The 23,264-nt window shown below is 40.0% G+C and overlaps 1 protein-coding gene across 1 annotated transcript in view; it reads left to right on the plus strand.

Annotated features, from left to right (window-relative positions):
• LOC122801246 (serine/threonine-protein phosphatase 2A regulatory subunit B'' subunit alpha-like) overlaps window positions 1-23,264 on the plus strand; it is a 1,986,253-nt gene that overhangs the window by 192,246 nt on the left and 1,770,743 nt on the right. The gene's annotated exons all lie outside the window — the stretch shown is intronic.

The raw sequence follows: 23,264 nt of genomic DNA on the forward strand, positions 1-23,264 counted from the left end.
CCATCTTCTTCAGTCTTTCTTGCCGCACAGTGCCCGAAGCAGAAGCAGTTTGCAAGTGCCTGTCGGCCAGCTCCTGTGTTCAGTTACCGAAGTCATCAAAAAGCTAAGTACCCCATTGGGGAACCTTTTCTTGCCTCAGCCGATGTCAGATAAATCTGCAAAAGTTAATAATTGTTTGTCTTGTGGTAAACAAATACCTCATAAGGACTTCCATTCTTGCTGCCTTCCCTGCCTGGGCCCAGACCACGACGTCTCGGCCTGTGCTGCCTGTGCTTGCTTCAATAAGCGCACACTTAGGCGCCGGGCAGAATTTGCTGAAGACTTTTTTGTGTAAAATTACTCCTATATCATGCCGTCGGAACTTCCGACTGCACACGTTTCTAAAAAACGGAAGGACCTGGACCAATCTTCACGGCCCGCGACTTCCACCGACACCACGCCTAAGCCTACCGCGAGTGTATCGGTCTCTTCGGAGGCGGTAATTCAACCGCTCCAGGTCGACAACACCGTTTTACCGCACACTACGGTCCCGGAGGCTTCCTCGGTGCCGGTTGTTGTTTTTCCTCCTGAAACCGAAGCCCAAGATTTGCCTGACACCATACCGGTGGACAAAGTTACTCCAGCACGTGGGACAGCTAGGCCTCCTGTGCCTATGTCCATCAAGGCCTACACACGTGCTAAGGCTGCCAGCCAGGCTAAGTCTCATCCTCTCACTTCGGATAAACAGATCTTGACTTTAGCTGCAGATCTAATTTCTTTAATCAGGGGCTCTCAGGCTCATCCAGACAGAGGTTCTCAGCCGCCTTCAGACAAAAGGCCTAGGGTTGAGCAGACAGACACCCTTTCCTCAGATGAAGCCTCTGGTGAGTCAGGCCTTTCAGATTCCCAGGAAGAACCCTTCCCGGCCTACGAGGATTCTGATACAGATGAATCCATTCCCTCTGCCTCTCCTCCTGAGGATATTTCTTTCGGGGAAATTCTCCACTCCATGAGAGAGCATTTTCAGTGGCAGGACCAGGATTTCTCCGACTCCAGGAAAAGGCTTCAGGCTTTCCTTAAGTTACCCCAGCACAGGCCTTTAGCTATTCCCCCAGTGTTAGATGTATTGGATGATGTATACTCTGACTCCAGTACTTCTCCTGATTCTCTCCCTCCTGCTCCTGTCAAGCCAGACAGATATTACAGGGTTCCTGAAGCTCATAAGCATCTCTTTAAGGCCCACTCTGTTGATCTAGAAACTATTTCTCAGGGGCCCAAAGGAGTGGCCACTTCCACGACCAAGAATCCTTTGCCCACAGACAGGGAATCTAGGTCCCCGGAGAGATGGGGTAAGAAAGTTTATACCTCTACCACCCTTGCCATGAGGGCTCTTAACTGTCTTTTTCATATGTTTCAGTATCAAGATTTTCTGATGGATGATTTGCAGAAAAAGTTAGCCTCTCCTGAGCCTTTAGATAGAAAGGCTTTGCAGGATTTGGTTCATAATACTCAGCAGGTTAGCAATCATTTTCTTCAGTGTGGTTATGATGCACTGGAAGCTTCATGTAGGGCAGCTATGACAGGGGCCGTCATACGTAGACATGCTTGGTTGAAAGAACAGACATTGCCAGATCATGTTGAAGTAAAGCTCCTAGATGCACCTCTGGAAAAAGACAAGCTATTTGGTGCTAATGCACAGGGTGTGTTGAAATCAATTGAGGAAAAGGCTAAATCAGTACAAACAGTCAAAGATTTCCTCCAGGTTCAGCCACTAAGGTTCAGTAGGAATTGGCCTTCGAAGAATTGGTCCTTTCCAGACACTGACAAGTTCCAAAGGGGAAAAAAACAGGCGTGCTCGAAGTAGAGGGCAATACCGAGGCTCCTATAGGGGCCGTCAATGGCAACCAACTAACCAGAGAAGTGGCGCAGGGACTTCTACTGCTCCACAGGGACAATCACAATGACTTGACTTTGACACCGCCGACCAAGGATCAAAGAGAAGCTCCTTTAGGCGGAAAGTTATCCTTATTTTCAAAAAATTGGCACGTTTTTACAAACGACGGATGGATTTTGAACATAATAGACAAAGGTTACAGGTTCCACTTCCATACCTTACCAACAGGACAAGGCATGCCAAACCTGCTACACAATCAAAGGGCAGAGACACGCATACAAGTTTCAAAGCTGCTACAAATCAAAGCAATAGAAAAGGTTCCTCCTCAGGAACAAGGCCAGGGATTCTACTCAAGACTGTTCCTTGTTCCAAGAAAAGAAAAGCAATGGAGACCTATACTGGACTTGTCCACTCTAAACACCTTTCTCATTGTGCCAAAATTCAAAATGCTGACGTTACAGCAACTTCTTCCCATGCTGGACAAGGGGTCTTGGCTGGTTACTCTGGACCTCAAGGAGGCATACCTGCATGTCCCAATCAGACACAGTTGCAGAAGATACCTCACATTTCTTGTAGGATCAGAGCATTATCAATTCTCAGCATTGCCGTTTGGCTTATCTACTGCGCCAAGAGTATTCTCGAAATGCCTGGCATCAGTAATTGCACATTGCAGACTCCAGGGGATACAAAGTTACCCTTACCTGGACGACTGCTTTATACAGGCGGACAGCAAACAAGCCTTGATAAGAAACTTGGACTGTGTCATACACTTACTACAGGCTTTGGGATACACAGTCAACATTCAAAAATCAAGACTACTGCCATCCCAACAAATAATTTTTCTAGGAGCCAAACTGGACACAAACTCACGAATGGCTTTCCTCATGGAAGAAAAACAAGAACAATTACCAGATTACTTCAAAAGCCTAACAAAGCTCACCCAGATGACTGCAAGGAAAATCCTGCAGGCCCTGGGTTTCATGGCATCTTGCATTCTTCTGATTCCAATGGCAAGACTACACATGAGAAAACTACAATGGTACCTAAAAAGTTTATGGTCTCAACACAGCCACAACTTAGAAGAAATTATACCACTCATTCCATGTCTTCAAAAGGAATTTTTGTGGTGGGCACAAGCAAGTCAATTAAACAAAGGCATGTCTTTCAACAAACCTCAAGCAAGTCAAACCATTACAACAGATGCCTCAGATCATGGATGGGGGGCGCACATGGAAGGCAGATGCATGCAAGGGCAATGGGCTCCCTGGGATATGCATCTGCACATAAATCAAAAAGAGATGTTGGCAGTGATTCATGCAATCGAGGCCTTTGGAAAATTTCTTCAGCCAGGTCATCTGCTAATAAAGACAGACAACACCACTGTCATGTGGTACATAAACAAACAGGGAGGCACTCATTCTTACCCCCTCTGCAGACTAACAATGACTCTTTGGGAAAAGGCCCTGAAACTGAACCTACAGTTGCAATCCCAGTTTGTTCCAGGCAAGGACAATGTTCTGGCGGACAGTCTAAGCAGAAACATTTTGGACCCGCATGAATGGATGCTGCATCCAGACATTTTTTCGCAAATAACTCATGCGTGGGGAAGGCCGGACATAGATCTCTTTGCCTCTCACCTCAATCATCATCTGAAGAAGTTCTGTTCGAGGACACACCATCCTCAAGCTTGGAGAATGGATGCTCTCTCCTTCAGCTGGAATTTTCTGACAATCTACGCATTCCCACCTCTACCATTAATGACCAAGGTGTTACTGAAGATTAAAGCAGAGCAACCGAAAGGTATTTTGATAGCTCCAGACTGGCCAAGGCAGCACTGGTATCCATTACTAAGGAGCATATCTCGCACCAAGCCGTGGCCCCTGCCTCAATGGCCTCTGCTTCTAACTCAGCACAATTACAGGACTGTTCATCCCAACCTGCAAACATTGCAGCTGACAGCTTGGAGGGTTCCATGACTTCTACCCATATCTCTCTCTCTAAAAAAGTTCAAGAGATCCTACTGGAAGCACGCAGACCTTCCACCAGAAAAACTTATTCAGCCAAATGGAAGAGATTCATCACCTGGAGTGCCAACAAGGGTCAGGATGTATCAGTAATAAACATGCCACAGATACTAGAATACTTGGCAGAAATGCTTCATAGTGGCCTTTCATATTCTTCCATAAAAATACACGCTTCAGCAATCTCAGCAAAATACAACTGTGATCCACCTGTGTTTTTACATCCTTTGCTAAGACAGTTTCTAAGAGGGATAAAGAATGCCAAACCTCCCAGGAAACCACCAGTGCCTGCATGGGACCTCAACTTCATCTTGGAAAAATTAACTCTTCATCCTTTTGAGCCAGCAGCATCTTCAGAGATGCAATTTTTCTCCTGGAAAACAGTTTTCCTGTTGGCAGTTACATCAGCAAGAAGAGTCTCGGAGATGCAGGCCCTCATGGCAGTACCTCCATTCCTCATTTTTCATCAGGACAGGGTTTCTTTAAGAACCAATCCTTCATTCATGCCAAAAGTGATATCCAGAGTGTCTCTAAATCAAGCAATTCGCCTGCCTACTTTCTTTCCCAATCCTCAAAATAAAGGAGAAAAGCTGCTGCACACTTTGGACATACACAGACAATTACGCTACTACTTGGACAGAACAAAGGCCAACAGAAAGTCTGACCAACTATTTGTAGCTTACACTGCTGGAGTGCAAGGAAAGGCAATTTCCAAGCAAACAATTTCAAAATGGATTGGACACTGCATCAGATTCTGTTATTCTTTCCATGGAAAAGATGTGCCAGCCAATATCAGGCCACACTCCACCAGAGCTATAGCGACCTCCACAGCCTTTCTAAGAGGGGTGGCTACAAAGGACATTCTAGAAGCTGCTACATGGAGCTCCATGCATACATTTTCCAAACACTACAACTTGCCTTTATACTCCAGATCCCGAGCAGGCTTTGCTTCGGCAGTCCTGCAGGGTATTTTAGCTACACCATCTTTTTCTTAGATCCTACCACCCCCAGCTTGGCTATGGTATTCAACCCATATGTCAGGACTGCAGTTGCATTCTTGAAGGACATAGTACAGTTTTGTACCTACCATAAATGTAGATGTCCGATAGATATGCAACTGCAGTCAGGTTTACCCTCCCTCCTACCCCTCAGTAATTTACCTTTTTGGGTCCACTACCCCTTTTCCAACTTAGCTGGGGATAGCTTTTATGGTGTATCTGTTTATTACTATTATGCATGTCTGGAATTTTATGCATTTTCTAAATTTAGCCTCCCTTGGAGGGCACCTGGCATCTGGGGCAAGAAACACTGAAGAAGATGGCGTCGGCTGATGATTTTATACCCCAGCCGCTCTGACGTCGGGGAAGAAGCGACAACAGCCGACGCCAGACCCAGACTTTGGAATCCAGCCGACCGAGGGGCTGCCTGAGGCAGGACAACCCATATGTCAGGACTGCAGTTGCATATCTATCGGACATCTACATTTATGGTAGGTACAAAACTGTACTTTCAGCACTAAATACCGTTCTACTCAACTGTGTTCCCACTCTTGTCATAATCTCCTCTCTGTTCACAAACCTATCAAATCAGCTGGGTGTGGTCTGAAATCCAGGTTGCTAAGGCCTAGAACTCCTTACTGGTATCCATGAAGTCACTGCTCTCCCTATAGTCCTTTAAAACCATTCTGAAAGACTTCTTAGTCAAAATTTTGCTCTGTTTATGCTCAACCCCAGGATAAACTATATCCCTAAATATGAACATGTATGTATTCATTCCTTATACTTCCTTACTCTCCCTTCACTCACTTCCTTACTTCAATTTTTCTCCCCCCCGACTAACTTTCTAAATGTGCCATAACCCTGTTTTTTTCTCACTTCATATTGCAATTCCTGTTTGTATTATACTAACTTACCTTTAATTTCTCTAAACTGCCTAGAATTTCTGTAAATGTTAAATCATTGTCATACAAGTTGTGTTTGTCCTTAACCAATGTTTTCAACAGAATTATTTAAACTGTAGATGTTTTTGTATTATTTTTGAAGATTGTGAAATTATTGTTCTTAAAATGTTTTTGTAGTACATTGGGGATTTCCTCCAAGGCATCCACTGGAAATGGGCACCTACCCAGTCAGAATTTCCTAGTAATCAAATGCCAATAAATAAATAAATAAAATAATACATTCAGGTTTCAGGTTAATCTTTAATTTGGTTTTACAAGCTACACATACGTATATTTACCCCATGGAACTGGGAGTAATGTTCAGAATGGAACATGGTAAATCAGAGCTGCTTGCTCTAATTTCTGTGGTACATTTAAGTTTTCTGCAAGCACTTTTATTCAGTTGCAGTGCTGATATTACTAGTTGAAACTGACACTTGAAGCAACAGTGTACAACACCTCACATTCAGAGGCTTATCTGTCTAGGTAAAATTAAAGATTACATGACCCTATTTGATTTATTTTCATGTTCCTTCGTAAGAATGAGTTGAGGTAATCGGATACATGCAGTTATGTCAAACAAATAATAAGCAGGTTGTTGCAGTGAGCTAATAATGTTGTCATGAGCTATGCTACAGTCAGATTGCTACAGAATAGAATGTTTTAATGGCTGCATAAAATGAGTAACACCAATTTAAGATGGAAATTATGTGCTGTTTTCTGAAGAAACATTCATGAGTGAACAACTGAAGTATGTAACTAGGAATAAAAGACAAGGTGGGTTTCCACAGCACTGTAGTAATTACATTTTTGACTGTGTGGAAGTTTCACTACAATTAATGTCAAATCATGTTTCTAATCATATTATCCTTGGCCTCATGTAAAGTGCGTGTGTGTGTGTGTGTGTGTGTGTGTGTGTGTGTGTGTGTGTGTGTGTGTGTGTGTGTGTGTGTGTGTGTGTGTGTGTGTGCGCGTGTGTATTCCTTCCAACTGTTGTCATTTAGGTATAGCAGTCTGAAGTCGACCCTTTGGTATATAGGTTGTTGCTGGTAGATTTTTTTGTAATATTCTTTACAAAGTTTAACATGTTCACTTGTTTATTATTCAGTGTTCCCTCAAACCAAGAACATATAACGAATGTTCATCATTAATTGTATGTGATCAACTCTCAGATGACTTTATACTCTGAAACATACACGTACTTCTCTTTGTGACCCTTTGCTATAATTTTTAAAGGCTAGTGCTATAACTTTAATGCTTAGATGTTAAAACGTGCACATGTGTGCATGTATGCATGTAGTGAGTGAGTGCATATGTGTTTGTGCATGTGTGTGGGGTGACATTTCCTTAGTGCTTTCTGCAAGCCCAACTGAGGCACCCAACTACATCCACTCCTGTTATTACAAGCACCTCTGTTTTCTGCATTACTGCTTGTAAAGGGGACTAGTGTACCTTAATCCTCCTTATAAGGTGTGCCACATCTCCCCTTACAAACATGAATACAAAAAGTACAAATTTCAGAAAGGAAACTGTGATCATTATTAAGAAAATTCAGCTTTACTGTAATCTATCGAAAGTATATCATACTCAGTGATGGGGAGTTAAGTTATACACACACGCAAACAGACATAAGTGTAATAATGTTAAGTAGTCCCAAAATCAAGAGAATAATGTTACATGAAAAATGAACATAAACTAAACTCTGTGTCATACTAATACAATGAAACGTCTTCTTCTTTCGGCTGTTCCTGTTAGGGGTCGACACAGCGGATCAACTGTTTCCATTTCTTCCTGTCCTCTGCATCTTGCTCTGTCACACCAACCACCTGCATGTCCTCTCTCACCACATCCATAAACCTTACCTTAGGCCTTCCTCTTTTCCTGTTACCTGACAGCTTCATCCTTAGCATCTTTTTCCAGATATAATCTGCATCCCTCCTCAGCACATGTCCAAACCAACGTAATCTTGCCTCTCTGTCTTTGTCTCAAAACCTTCCAACCAGGGCTGACCCTCTAATATACTTATTCCTAATCCTGTCCATCCTCATCACACCCAGTGCAAATCTTAACATCATCAACTCTGCCACGTCAAGCTCTGACTCCTGCCTTTTTGTCAATGCCACTATCTCCAACCCATATAACATAGCTGGTCTCACTACCCTCTTGTAGACCTTCCCTTTCACTCTTACTGGTACTTGTCTGTGACAAATCACTCCTGACACTCTTCTCCACCCACTCCATCCTGCCTGTACTCTCTTCTTCACCTCTCTTCCACACTCACCATTACTCTGAACTATTGATCCCAAGTATTTAAACTCATCCACCTTTGCCACCTCTACTCCTTGCATCCTCACCATTCCTCTATCCTCCCTCTCATTCACACACATGTATTCTGTCTTAGTTCTGCTAACCTTCATTCCTCTTCTCTCTAGAGCATATCTCCACCTCTCCAGGGTCTCCTCCACCTGCTCCCTACTGTCACTACAGATCACAATATAATGAATCTAAACATTTTATACACAGTTTTAAGAAAGCTATTGGCTTTGTCTTATTAAAAATTGTCCAAATGACAAAAGAAAATGTTGTCCACAATGTGGATGGAATTTATGATGTCTGCTTGTTAACACTGATGAACTGCAATATGTCACCAAGTTCTGGATTTATATGCTTAAAGGAAATGTTTTCTAACATATTTCTTCTTGATACTTTCTGTGGCATAAATTATCTTGATATTCCCACTGTTGTATAGTTTATGTCGAAGCCTCTGGCTGAATCTACGCTTATTTTTTATATGCTGACTGTTTCCTTTTGGGACATATTAACTGTCAGGTGTGAGTTTCCTCTTGAACTAATATACTAGTTTCCCTCCTCCCTGGTGCTCTCCAATTTCCAGGACATATTCAAAAGCTTATGGACTGTGTCTAATTGCATAGTAGCTAGATATGCGTATGTGTGTGTATACATATATATGTGTGTGTGTTTGTGTGTGTCTATACTTGTACACTTGCACAAATAATTTAAGGCACTATTGGCAAATATGCAAAAACTGATAAAAGCTTACAAATATGCAGTTTGCTAGAATGCACAGATTTTATTTACAGATGACAGCATGACAAAGGGCCAGGTGGTTAAATATAACATCATCAATTTATTGTTAGCAAATGGCCAGACAAGATGATTGTGTCATTTAGAAATGAAGCTGGTTTCACATTCACATATCAAATATAACACGTAGGGCAATAAATTAGCAGGAGAGTTACACTATACATATCTACATTTCAAAAGGCTGTGCAACAACCATAGAATTTCCAACTAAATTCATAAATAACTTTAGAAAGAACATGGAGTGGAATTTAAAAATAACTGAGCCATTCAAGTTTATTTCACTACTTTGGAAATGACCTTGTACCAGCTTATACCCCCGTGGACAGTCTGTTAAATTATTTTGAAGATCCAGGTGTAGCACATGCATTTCTAAGGGGTTTAGTAGCTGGCCTGCTTTTTAAACTGCCTCACAGAGCTTGCAGCTTAGCTACAACATATGACGGAGGGTTGTTCTTGCCTTCGTCCCAACAAACCTCTCTTTACCACTTGACTGGAAATACTTTATTTTTGTCAGAGTGAAGGTCTATTTGTGTGACATACATTTTAAAATATTTTGGTGTTTTGCAGCATGCGATAATTGAGGAATAACTGTCATCTGGGTATGGATAATGCAGTGTTTACCGACAGCTGATGTGATTTGATCATGAGGGTGAATCCTTGGTGGTCAGGCAAAGAGAGCCATGAGTAAACTGTTTTATTTTGTTTTTACTGTCAATACTGCATACGTTTGTCTAAGACATAATGTAGTGTGACGATTTCCCACAATGTACAAAGAGACAGCATAGGTGCAAAGTATTGCAGACATCCTGATTCAGGATAAACAGAAGGTTTCATATTTTAAGAGTTAACACCTGTTGGCAAAAAAAAAAAAATCCCAGCTTTGCAGATGTTGCCATATCCCAAATAATGCAGTGCTAAAAGAAAAACTCCAATTTCTTCCCACTGTAAAGTTTGGTCATATAGATCTGATAGTTCCAAGCTTCTTTTAGGTAAAAGTAAGGTATAATTTTCTTTTTTCATTATCATTCTGTCAGCCTTTTTTCGTTATATTTCTTGTCTCCTCTAACAGGCTTCTTCTGTTGATCTACTTTTTCTTCGGCTAGATTATTTTTCTAAAAAATGCCTTGTGTGGTCCTTTCCCATCGTAGCAATAACTTTATGCTGTTGACAAATGTATTTATCACCTTTGCATTCAAACTGTTAGTCCTTCTGAGGGTGGAGGTGGGGGGATTCAGCAGTGTTATTGAAAGGCGCCAAAGAAAAGTGGTATGGAATTATTTATTGATTGATTGAGTGGTAGTGTTTGTTTACCAGGGTAGTTCAACTGGGCTATTCAAGACCACTTTTCAGCAGAGGCCAGGGGGAGAAAATCTCCAAATGTAAAAGAATATGTCAATCTTAATAATTGCATTTATCACTTATTAAAAGAGAATATCAAAGATAATATTTGATACAAAATGCCAGCCTTTGACAATTACAATATGTTCAGAGATTTAAATAAGCTCAATAGATGCAAGTAAATAAGATATGCTAAGAGAGGCACATAACGGAGTAGGAGAGGAGAAGAGACAAATCTAGACTACAGACATGCAGAGAATAGGATTAAGCTATGCAGTGAAAGGGAAAAAGAAGCAGGGATATAATAAGAAATATTATTAGACATAAGGAAACTAGAATGTACTAGATAGGAATTAATGAAGGAAAGTGTAAGGGTGACAGCTTAGTTTAGGACAAGGTAGTAAGTATTTATTATAAAAGAAATTAAATGCTGAATAATGAAGAGCAAGATTGTAGACTAAGAGGGGAGGTAGAAAAAGCAAATATTTCGAGTAAAAGGGTGCAGAGGAGTAGAACTTGCAACAGCTGAGAAAAAAAATAAATGATGTTAGCCTAGTGAGCAAGCATAGGAGCAGTGTAAGGGAATAAAAAGCAATTTTTTTTTCATTTCAGGGAAGGTCCTGTAACTCCCTCCTCTTGTAAGTCAGTGTATCAGAAAATGGCATGTAAAAGTTCTCAGTAAGAATGTCAGAAAAAAGTGAAAAGCTGTGAGAAGCATTTCCGACTGTTATGTCATTGCACTAAAAAACTTAAAGATTCACAAGAGATGGAGCAGCAAACCAGTTCCTAGACCATGTTGCTAACATTTATAGTCACTGAACCCCTATATTTGTCACTTTGACTCTTGCTACTAGCTCAGAACCCTTTTTCTCCCCATGATCCATATCTACACTAGCAGCCATCTTTAACCTGTTGATCTCCTTCTATCCATTAAACTCCAATAGCCACCCAAAATTTATTATCATAACTTGATAGCAGTAATTAAGCAGCTGGAGCATCCTTTTTTACAAAGTGACAAACCAATTTAAAACTGAAGGTCCTTCTGCCATTGATTTGTGTTCGATAGCTGCCAGTCCAGCTAACAATGGTGCAGCACATACCAGCTCAACTGACACGAGTAACACTGAGGTAGCCTAGCTGATGTTTGTTGATTTAGTGCTATCCCCCTGGCATGGGTTGTGTAGATGTCTGTTCTAATGGTGTCCTTTCCACTTCCATCTGTCATTTTCCGACAATGTTATTTCCGTATGCATTGTTTATCCTCCTGTTTTATAGAGAGGCCCGCTTATCTAAGCCAGCTACTGGCTTGCTGACCATTCATTTTGACTCTGCAGTAGGTCACTCCTGGCAGCATCCTGCCCTTCCATTAGCTACCTATTTCCTTGTTTATTATCCAGCCAGCAGGTCACCACCCCCCTTACACAGATTGACTATCCTGTTTAGTTTAAGAAGGCAGCAAATGTCTGCAGACTATTAATTCTTGAGGAATCCCAAGAAGAGTATTCATTTTACCAACCATTTGGAGCATCTTTCAAGAAAGGAACAGAAGTTTAGAGCATCTGATGGAAAATAACTGATATCAAAACATCTAGATGTTTTTTGAAAGGACCACTTTCCCTCCTTTGCCACTTCACAATCCTAAATTTGGGAAAGTCCTGATGTAGTACAGAAGTAATGAGATTATGCACTAGCTAAGTATCATTATCCCATCAGCAGATTCACAAAGTCTGCAGGACAGTAGATTGGTCCTCCTGTGTGATCCTCCTGTTAGTATATATTTTCAAAGATGTTGTTAGTTGTGACAATATCATGTCTGTTTCTAGAAATCCAGACTAGAGTTATATGTCCCTTAAGCAGACTATACTATGAACAGACTCCCAAGCCACTTGTAAGTGTAAGAGCAACTTTAAGATAATTCTAGTTTCTCATTCTCTGGTTGTCCACTGCTCAAACCGTGAATCTAGGGCTATAGATAAAAATGTTTTTCTGACACACGTTATCTATGAACGCATTGGACTGTTTCACACAAATTCTTTACTTCAAGCAAGATATAGTGGATGGCATCCATTATAAAATCAAGAAAATGCCTGACAGTATCTTTAAAGAAAGAGTGAAGACCCAGGCTTCTACTCCTACTGTTAATAGTCTTAATATCCAAATGACAAATGATGCATTGGATGAGTCTGTCAGGGGGGACTACTTTATCCACTCGAAAGCTGAAATGGTCGAACACATAGAACTCGACACATAAAAAACGAACTACAAATAAGGCGAAACGTTAACATATCGAATCTGAAAAATACTGAAAAATATTAGTTGGCCCGACCAGTATTTAAATTAAGGAAGAGGCAGTGTAAGTACGCAGTGATGTGTTGCTACGTCATGACATTGGCACGTACTTTGTACGTTCAGTATGAAGTGTTTAAGTACGTCAAGTATGAAATAATTAAAGCTTAATTGATTAGAACTTGTTTAATGTAGTGTTATAATTTGCTACATCTGCATACTGATTATTAAATATCTGTCGTTAGTGAACTCCATTTGTAGCATGAATAACAGATTATCAATGGCTAGAAAAGCTCTCCCGTTTCCTGGTGTGCTAGGTAACGCATACAGTACAGTTAAGTCTCAGCAGGAGAAAGAAATATTGCTTATAGAAGGTTATCTGTACAATTTAGAAAAGGTAATGAAATGCAGGAAGTACTGGTGTTGTCGTTTAAAAAGAACGATGAAGTGTAAAGGTAGAGCGATAACTAATTCATTACATAACCGAGAAATTTTAGTGAAATCTACCGCACATGAACATCCTTCAGATCCAACTGAAGTTGAGAAATACCAAGCCTGTGAAAAACTTGGACATCTTGTTAGTATGTCTAGAAGGACTCCAGTGCTAGTGGTAAATGATGTTGTAGCAAGTACTTCATTGGAAAGTACTGTAGCGCTGCCTACACGTAGATCTATGTTGCAGACAGTAAATAGAGTGTGGCATTTGCAATATGTGAAATATAGCAGGTCTAACATACCTCTAGACATGGTTTCAGTTGATGATTCTGCTTTAAAAAAGTCGAAGTTTGTACAGGAAAGGAAACTGGATGTACACACTAACCTTCATGTGTTAGTATTTACCACTGAAGAAAACCTAAAAGACCTTTCTAGCTCCAAGATCTGGTTAATTGGATGGTGTGTTTTAACTAAGGGAAGGTTGTGTAGACAGCTATATAGTATTCATGCACTTGTATCACATGCAGGAAACACAAAATGTTTACCCCTCATGTACTGTCTTATGAGCAAGAAGTCATTCAAAGCTTATAATTATATGTGGGATTGTTTGTTTAACTTGCTGCAGAAACTAAAACTAGAAGCGTCTGTAAAGTGGATGTTGTGTGATTTTGAGCAAGTGTCTATAAAGAGTATTTCATACAACTTTCCGAATGTGTCAGCGAAAGGCTGCCGGTTTCATTTTTCACAAAATATCTGGTGAAAAGTACAATCTTTAGGTCTAGCAAAGCTATACGGTACATGTGTAGAATTTTAGCACTCAGTTAAAAAGTTTATAGCTTTGTCATTCCTTAAGGAATGTGACGTTGTTGCAGCCTTCCGTGACCTTTCTAAGGATTTCACACAAGATGGCCGAGAATTGCTATACTATTTCTCAGATATGTATGTATTAGGGCGGGTACGTAAACAATGTACTAGAACACCTTGCAGATTTCCCCTGATATATCCTATCTCATTCTGGAACATTTCATCCCTTAATAACAAGTGTTTACCTCACACGCAAAACTACGTGGAAGGCTGGCACAGACGGATTTGGTGTTTGCTAGGAAAACGAATATCTGATATCCCTGCTGTGTTGAGTGTTTTGACAAGAGAACAGACTAGTGTAGATGAGCTGCGATTTCATCTTATGACAGTGTGTCCGCCATCACCTAAAAAGAGAAAAACAATTGATCAGCAGAACCGTTTGCAAGTTGTGATTGCTAAACAACATGAGTATAATGTACAGGATTTCTTAAAGACAGTGGGCATGTTATTGAAAGTTTAAGAATATTATGTCAGTCTTGTACTGTAATCAATAAAGTTACTTACGTCTGCTAATTATACATACAAGAGTTGCATATATTATGTTTGTTGATGTAAAGTGGTAAGGAAAACCTTAGGATATGTGTTGTAAACATTGCAAGCAGTATTTCACTATTAGACACAGTGCTATGTTTTTTAGTTGTATTTCTATTTGTAAGATATAGACGTAGGTACAGATGTCATGCTGAAGTCAAAGCATAATTTGTTTTAGTTTAATGTGTCTGTATTATGTGAAGAGAGGTGGAAAGATATGCTACGCTGAAAGGGAAAGATATGTTACGCTGAAAGAAAAGTGTTACTTCGTTTAATGTTAGTTTTGTTTTGAATAGACATATATGCAGGTACAACTGATATGCTAAAGGGAAAGTGTGCTTTTTTTCAGTTCACTGGGTATAGGACAACAGTGTGTTTTGTTTAGATTTGAGCACACCAGTGAGAGGGAAGTTGGCCAACAAAAACTTTTCGATATTCTCAGTTTCGGGATGTTTACATTTCGGCTTAGTTGACGTTCGGGCTTTATGTGTCACAGTATATGTATTTGATCATTTCAGCTTTCGAGAGGATAAAGTACACCCCTGTCAGGGCATAGGGTCCGGTGTAGTATTTCAGAAGCACTCCTGGATCCAAATTACCTCCTTTACAGTGTATGTCAAGGCACTCGTGATATATTTGATATTTAAGGAACCCTTGCTGTTTGGTCTGGAGATTGAGAAGTCTCTTGACAACAGTGAATGAAAAAGGTGAACCCTTACAGCTGCAGGCATTACATTTATACCTCCACCTCACAGTGCTTCCTTTAAAAGCATTCAGAGAAGTCACCTGAGACTCTGTTTCCATAAAAATCCTCCGCCCCAGCAGAAGACTGTATTAGGAGTCATATGTTTTCTGAAAGGGCACAATCAGAGGTCATGGTCATCTATGGTTTTAGGAAGCTCTAGACAGGTCCACAGCTTTCAGCAACAGTCCTGACTCCCATTCTGACCACCTCCACTGGTCAGAGGGAGATGTTCACTTCATACGCTGGCTTTGTTACAGATAATGAAGGATATGCTAGTAAGGGATATGATAGCCGACATGTACTGTGCAAAGTTGCCTTCTAACACCCATACCATTCCCTATCTTTGCCAAACATCCCAGAGAGAGAGAAAACTATGGCAAAGAAAGATGTACATATGAACCTCCAAAAAAGGACGATCTATGACGGTCTGTAGGACTCCTCTCATTTTTGATAAAATGTGGTTTCTTTAACCCATATTAGTGTTGAATGTCCTGAACACCTTTATCCAAAAGGAGTCATTTTATGTGGTTACTCACCAGACTCTCTTCCCTGTGCTGTCCAGAGAAGACTGGATGTGCTGTTTAGATTTCCAAGTCTCTTACGCAGAGCATAATGACCAGGAAGCAGTTATTTTGATTTTTGCACTTTTAAGCAAGAGTCACTCATTAGCATCCCTTCACCCTCACCTCTACTACACATTTGTTCATAAAGTCCACATAGATAGTGGCTGCCCCAACTATGCACATTTATAAACAAAATGATTGGCTTATATGAATGACTGGCTACAAATATCTGGCAGCTGAGACAGGTGTCGTCCACCACAGGGAGATGGTGCTTCTAACCATAGGGAGCCCTGCCAACACTGAAAAGAATCACTTAGCTGTAACCCTGCTCCTGAGTTAAGGTCATTCCACAGATGCCAAGACACGATGGACATCTTTACCATTAGAGACTATATCAGCCATTCCGTCTATAGACGCACTGTTTTTATTACAGTTGATAAGCCACCTGTAGATTGTCTGATTAAATATCTTTCTCCTGCACAAAAGACACAAGCACCAGATGCGTTTGTCTCAAGGACTTAGTCCTGTCCAGATAATATTATAAGTGCCCGAGGGCATCCAGAAGATAAGGAATCCTCTCCTCTTTGATCTGAGATTTGGTGGAAAACACCAGGACAGTCTGATTAAAATACACATCTAACATCACTTTAGGGCAGGAAGGAAGGATTTATTCTCATGCTGATCCTGATTTTATGAAAGACTGTAAATGGCTTCTTACACATCAGGACTTGCTCTGAACTCCTCCTGTCTGATTTGATCACTACCAGAAATATGTTGCTACATAAGATGTGTTTGAAAAGCAGTTTTGCTGCTAGCTCAAAAGGTTCTGAAGTTAGCTAGTCAAGAATGAAATTCAGAGCAACAGTCCTTCTTTGTGGCTTGGAAGTGTTTTCCCCTTAAAAACCGCTTGCTCAACAGATCGTTGTCTGGGGTACTTGCTGCAGAAAGGATTTGATAATGAGCAACATATGCAGTTTGATCAAAGAGCAGGATAGTCCTGCCTGTAATACAGCTGATATTTAGCATACAGTGAGAAGCACCATTGTTTCCAAAGGGTCTCTGCTTCTCTTTTTGCAGCAAATGGCAACTTTCTTCCATTTTGCCATGTACAATTTTGTTTTATCAGGTTTCCTTCAGTAGTGATAGCACATCTTGATAAAAAGATACATCAGAAGAATAAGGGTCAGATCATCCATACTGCAAGCCTAAGCCCCATTACGTTAGGATGGACCAGTGTTCTGGATCTTTGAGTGAGCAGGTCTGTTGTTTGCAGAAGTGTGCAATCAGTGTCTTCACTGAAACACCGGGATGTCTGCACCAGTACGTTGTTGTTAGTCATCTTGGGCCCTTTCCTGTGATCTGTTTTCAACAACATGAGAATGAGTTGTGTAGGAGGGATCACATACAGAAGAAATTCCACCACTGGAGCAAGAAGGCATCCACCATCAAAGTCCTGCTGAATTAACACCTTATTGCAATGTCAGGTGACTGTTGATTTATTGGAGGGGGAGTAAACAGATCTAAGTTAGGGAGCCTCAGTTGTTTGCCAGATGCTGGAAAGACTCCTGTGTTCAGTTTCTGTTTGTTATTCTTTGAGTATCATGCTCCAGTCATTTGTGATGCTCTTTCATTGCCAGGGGATACATACTGCTTTAATTGCTAAATTCACTTGTCATGCTAGCCCCTGTACCTGCATCACTAGCCTGGGTAGGGAATTTGACTGTCTCCCTACTTCTTTTGTACCACATCACTCTTGTGGTGTCTACATTTACAAGGAGGACTGTTGGCTTTGACTGGGATTTAAGCATACTGATAGCCACAAAAACTGCCAACACCCCTTTCATGTTGATGTGCCTGTGTGTTTGAAAACATGACTAGATATCATGAACTAACAGAGCTCCCAGTATTTTCACGCTAATACAGCCTTCTTCTAAAGGAATAACACTATAGCAAAATGTTCACAGCTATTTAATACTTGCTATGCCAGAGTGTCCTCCTCCCAGCATATAAGCCTCAGTTCTATCGTATTTAGAATGTGTTATGAGACCTGGTAACCCATCCATATCAGCGTTCCGATGATCCAGTTTGTGCATGATGTAATCTTGAAGTGTTGCAGAAAGAAATCCCACCTGCTTACCTTATTGTTGCTGCTGTCTTTCTGTTGGGTACTCACTGCAGAGAGATGTATAGTCAGTAACTAATGTGAAGCTACTTGCTAACTAATAGCATTGTAAGGAAGTGTGTCCATTTAATGGCAAGATATGATCATTTGATGACAGAGTACCTTTTCTCAGCTCTGTTTAATTTTCTGATAAAATAGCAGTCTGTATGTTGTTCACAAAGTACAGCCGTTCCCCTTCTTCAGAGGCATCTATATGTACAATAGATACCCATCAATGTTGGGGTGGTTAATTCTGGCTCTGAACACAAAATATTTTTTAGTCAATTAAAGGTCTCACCTGCTGCTACTGTCCACCTTTCCTGGATAGAGAACTTACCTTTCATAAGTCTGTTAGAGGGCAGGCCTTAATAGCAATGTTGGGCATGAACTGCATATATTATACTGCTAGCACTAGAGATACCTTCACTTGGTGTGTTTGTACTGGAAGTAGACCAGTTTTTAACAGCTTCTGTTTTGTCAGACTGGAATCTAATTATCCATCTCCCAGTCATGTAACCTAAATATCTGGCTTCTAGGCTTACCTTTGACAGCACTAACTCTCTAGTCCTGTCTGTTTTTAAGGTTCCAGCACAGTTTGTCCACTAACTAAATGTGACCCTCAGTTTTCTGAGTAAATTAAACCATCATCAAGGTGCGCAACTTAGGATCTAGAGTGAGGTTTCAGAATGTTATCCATGAATCTCTGCAAAGTGTTAGCAACTCTGTGAGATCCAAAGAGTAGAACAGTGTAATGGAAAATACCTTCAATGTTAGAGAATCTTCTCTTCTTTAGTCTTTAGATGTCTTTTTAGTCTTTAGATGTAATGAGGATCTGCCAGTATCCCTATATCAAATCTAGGATGATCAAAAACTGTGCCTTGTCGATGAACTCATCCATTCTGGGCATTGGATAAATGTCAGACTTGGATATGTCATTCAGTTTCCAGAAGTCATTACAAAATCTTAGAGCCATCCTTCTTTAAGGACCATGATGGACTGATTGTTCCACTCAGTGTGGGACCCCCTCAGTAACTTCGAGTTTAAGCATATTTCTCACTTCTTCACTTATTTCTTTTTTTTTTTTAGTTTCTCTAGTACCCCATATTGTTTTAGATATATTTACTTCCTTACTCAGTTTCAGTATAATAATTAATTAAATTTGTTCTATCAGGCAATACAGAAAAAAAACCTCTATTTCTTAGTAGGGACTCTCTCACTTCTTGTTTCTGGGGTTTAGACAAAGTCCTGTATGTTTAAACATTGGGATAAAATCCCCTTTACCATACTATCAGTGTCTGTCTCAGCTCTCATACTGGCTACAGAAGGTTCAGCTTTCCTCAGTGGTCTTAGCATATTTATATGATATATCTGTGGCTCACTTCACTTGCCAGATTCTTATTTTGTAATTCACTTTATTTTTTCTTCTAGCTGAAAGGGACTTTACCAGCTTGGTAGAAATTTATCCTTCGCACAGAGGACTTGCCCAATATTTTGTATTCTGTTTTAAAAGTCCCTGAATCTGACATTGTTAGCATGTTCCCTTTGTTGTGTGCTTTTCAAATGTTCAAATTTTAATCCATCCCGCAAGTTTGTGAATTTCTCTGTTGCACATTTAAAATTAAATTTTCTCTTCTTTCTAAGTATACTTAGCAATATCGACAAGCCTTCAGGATGTCTTCCATATAGTAACTCATCTGAGGTAAATCCTATGGAACCTTGGGCACCTGTCTTAAAACAAACATAGGAAGGGAAATAAATGAATCTAGTTCTTATCTTGATTTATTGCCTTCTTTAGCATAAACTTCAGTTTTATTAAAGCATTCTACTAACTCATCATGCTGAGGGTGGTACTCTAAAGGTGTACACTGTTTTAATTGAAAACCCTGATAAAGCTGGTATATTACTCAGGATATAAATGTGATTTCCTGGTCTGTGAGTATTAGTTTGAATATCCCTAACCTGGGGAAAAATAATACTATCTCTTTAGCTAGGGAAGCATTGGCTTAGTAAGTCATTGCAATGTAATGGTGGCCATCATTAGACTTTACTAATGAGCCTACAAGACCAATGGCAATCAGTTCAAATGAAACCTCAGCAACAGGCATAGGTATTAACAGACTCCTAAACCCAGGGTATTGTCTAGTATTTTCACATTCTTGACAAGCAGCACAGTAACTCTTGTTTTTTTCATTACATCAGACCAATAAATTCCACGCAAGATTTTAATTTTGTGGTTTTCCATCCTACATGTCCTACCAAAATATGATAGTGTGAATGTCATGACAAGAATTCTAAAAGTATTTACAACTAACAGTTTACTTTTTTTTTCATTTACTCTGTAAACATATGCATATTGGTTAAGGCTGCCTTGTATTCTGGTTATATTTTCTGTGGTGCAACTTAATGTATTGTTCACTTTCAAAAACAAAATGGAAATGTTTGTGGAAGTTATGCTGCAGAACAATATAAAGACAGTCAGTGCATAGTTAGCAGTGTTTCCTTTAGCCCAATCAAAATGAAGATAGTAGTGTGCTTTTTGAGATTTTAGTTTCACTGTTCACCCATTTTTTTTTCTTTATAACCATATCCACAAAATACTGTCATGGTAGATATCGGCAAATGATTTACATACATCTGCAAATAATTATGGGTAGCCAAAGCATAAGGTTCATAAGTGAATATAAGACTAACTGCTCTAAAGGACCATTTCAAGATTAGCCAATAACATGTAGTCAGAATCATAGGAAGTTACTGGGCTATTAGCCCTGAGGCCCTTATAAGCCTAGCCAGTAGTTTAGCCCATTTTTAGACAAGTCAGCGCCCAAAGCCCCTGTCCAGCAGGGACACGGGTGGAATCTCAGGGGTGTATTTTCTGTTTCCCATCCAGTTATCCAGGTTGCACTTGAAAAAGACCCCGTACCTTGTATCTATAAGGTGAAGGCCCTAACCATTATGCCTAACTCACCCGGCAATTTGACTCTAGAACTCCAGCTTCTTACTTGCATTGTGATTTCAATGCTACGTTATCTCATGCATTAAGTCTTGATGTGAGGTGGTCCACCTTCAGGAACTAGTTGATAACTTGTGTTCTTTCTGGGAAGTATGCAACTAACACTCATGCATTTAGCATGGAAATATAGTAATCTATGCATTAATTTAGGTAGTGAGGTATTATAGGTTCAGCCTTTCATAATGTCAGGAAAGGGTTTTCAGCTTTAAAAAACAATTCAGGAGGTAGTCATGATCAACAAAACAAAATGCAAAAACATCACACTTTGTGCATCAAAAACTGTATAAACTGATATCCGATATGGTAAGGAGGTTATGTTAAACTCCAAACGTTTGTTACCTTTACTATCTTCAGAACATGACCAATGCACTTTAATGTATCAATTTCATATTGTGTTTTATTAAAGGTTGTCGATGCCTATTTAAAAATCATCCAAGTCAGGAATATTTTTGCAGAGGATATGTAGCCAATTTGCCTGAATGCAGATATGGGCATTTCTTCTTTACTTTTTTTTTTGGGCAGAAAATGCAATTCATGCCAGTGATCATCTTGTTTTCTTTTTGACAAGTCCTAAACTTTTCCTCAGTAACTTCTATTTCTCCAAGTATCTGCTGATGACAGTCCTGTTTCTGACTAGTCCCCTGCTTTGAAGTGTGTACATCAATATGCATTTTTCCCTCTCTGCACACAAGCATCCTTCATTACTTTAGTATGGAATCTTTTGAAAAATAATATCATATGTTAAATTAGGTACTAAAGCCACAGGGTGCAGTAGTTAACTGTGTCTGAATTTCTGCATGTGTTATAGGGAGACTCTTTCTTATTTCCATGAACACATATCTCATCTACATTTATCCTGTCATATGTTTTATGCTTGCAGACATGAGGTTCATTAATAAGTGTGTCACGGATTCTAGTAATCCCTTCACTTCCTTCCTGTTAACAATATTGTACATTACCTAAATTAGTAGTGGTACAGAAGCAATATCTTGACTCTACCGTTCTAATAGTTATTTTATCACACTATACAAGTTATATTATCAACATATTGCTCAAAAGTAATATTTTTGAAAGGCACAGCATTTACATTTTCATTTCTAGTAGCTTACTTAGAATTATATTTAAGGACAGCAGCTACATTTTCTTTAGTAATAACTTGGTTAAAATCACATTTTTGTCAGGTACAGCATTACCTGAAACTATTTTAACAATGTCTTAAATGTTGAAAGAATGAGCACGTACTACTACACCTAATGACACATTTTCGGGTGCTTGCAGATGTCTGCAACTCTCTGGTTGCAGGCTTAATTTCTTTGGTTCTAAGCAGGGCCTCATTATAGGTTCATAGGGAAGTACAAGACTAGTGGCCCATGGGGGCCATTTTAAGCCTAGTCAGTTTGCCTTTTTGTGCTCAATATAACCTATCCCATTTGATTATAGATGGGACTTCCCCATACCATGATAGATAATTATATATTACCTTTAATGAGAATAACTGTGATCATACCATAAGGGGACTCATACATGGCATAAAGCATTTAGGAGCTGCCTGTATCCATTAGTAGTACGGGGGCAGCCCTGGGGTAAATTCTCTCTTTCATCCATAAATAAAAGTTGCAAATGAATATGGACAGGGATGACCTTTGTTTTATGTGGCTGGGGAATCTGCTCCACAACAGGAGTCCCTCCAAATTGTCTGCTGATGTTGGAGAAGAGGTTTAGATGCCTAGACCCCCTATTTCTGATGCCATTTGACTTGGTGATATGCCATAAATCCATCAGTAGTGGGTTGGAGGATGCCTTGTATGCCAAACACAGGCCATCTTTGTAGGATACATACCATAGTGAAAGGACTTTGAGACTGTCCATGTAGGACATGTTGTTTAGGGCTTGTATCCTTTTAGTAAGATATGTCTGTGGGCATTCAGTTGTTGCATGTGTCTGGACAGATGCATGCCAAATGGGACATTATGTTCAATGATTGGCCTAATGAGGCCTAAGCAAAGGGGGACAATGACATCCCTAGATTTAGACACACTCCCTTTGTTTATAAGTTGTGCAGTATAGAAGGGCTATCTTACAACAACAGATATTTGTTCAAAAGTTAGGTCACTGCCCACATAAATTCCCAAATCCGAAACAACTGGGTCAACTCTTACCGGTGTTTTGTCAATGTGGCAGTTTCCTGGAGTAGATGACTTCCAAAAGATGCAATAATGCATTTATTTGCATTAAGTTTCAATCAGTGATTTTGGCACCAGTTATTTATTTAGGACAAATCTTCCTGAAGGATGACCAAGTCATTTGGGGATTTAATGGCTGCTCCTGGCTTGCAGTCATCTGCAGACATAGTCAGCCAAAGCCCTTTGGTATTGGCTTTTACTTCAGAAAGG

The sequence above is a fragment of the Protopterus annectens genome, chromosome 4.part1 (genome assembly GCF_019279795.1).
Source record: "Protopterus annectens isolate FY-2018-M chromosome 4.part1, PAN1.0, whole genome shotgun sequence".
Taxonomy (NCBI): Eukaryota; Metazoa; Chordata; order Ceratodontiformes; family Protopteridae; genus Protopterus; species Protopterus annectens.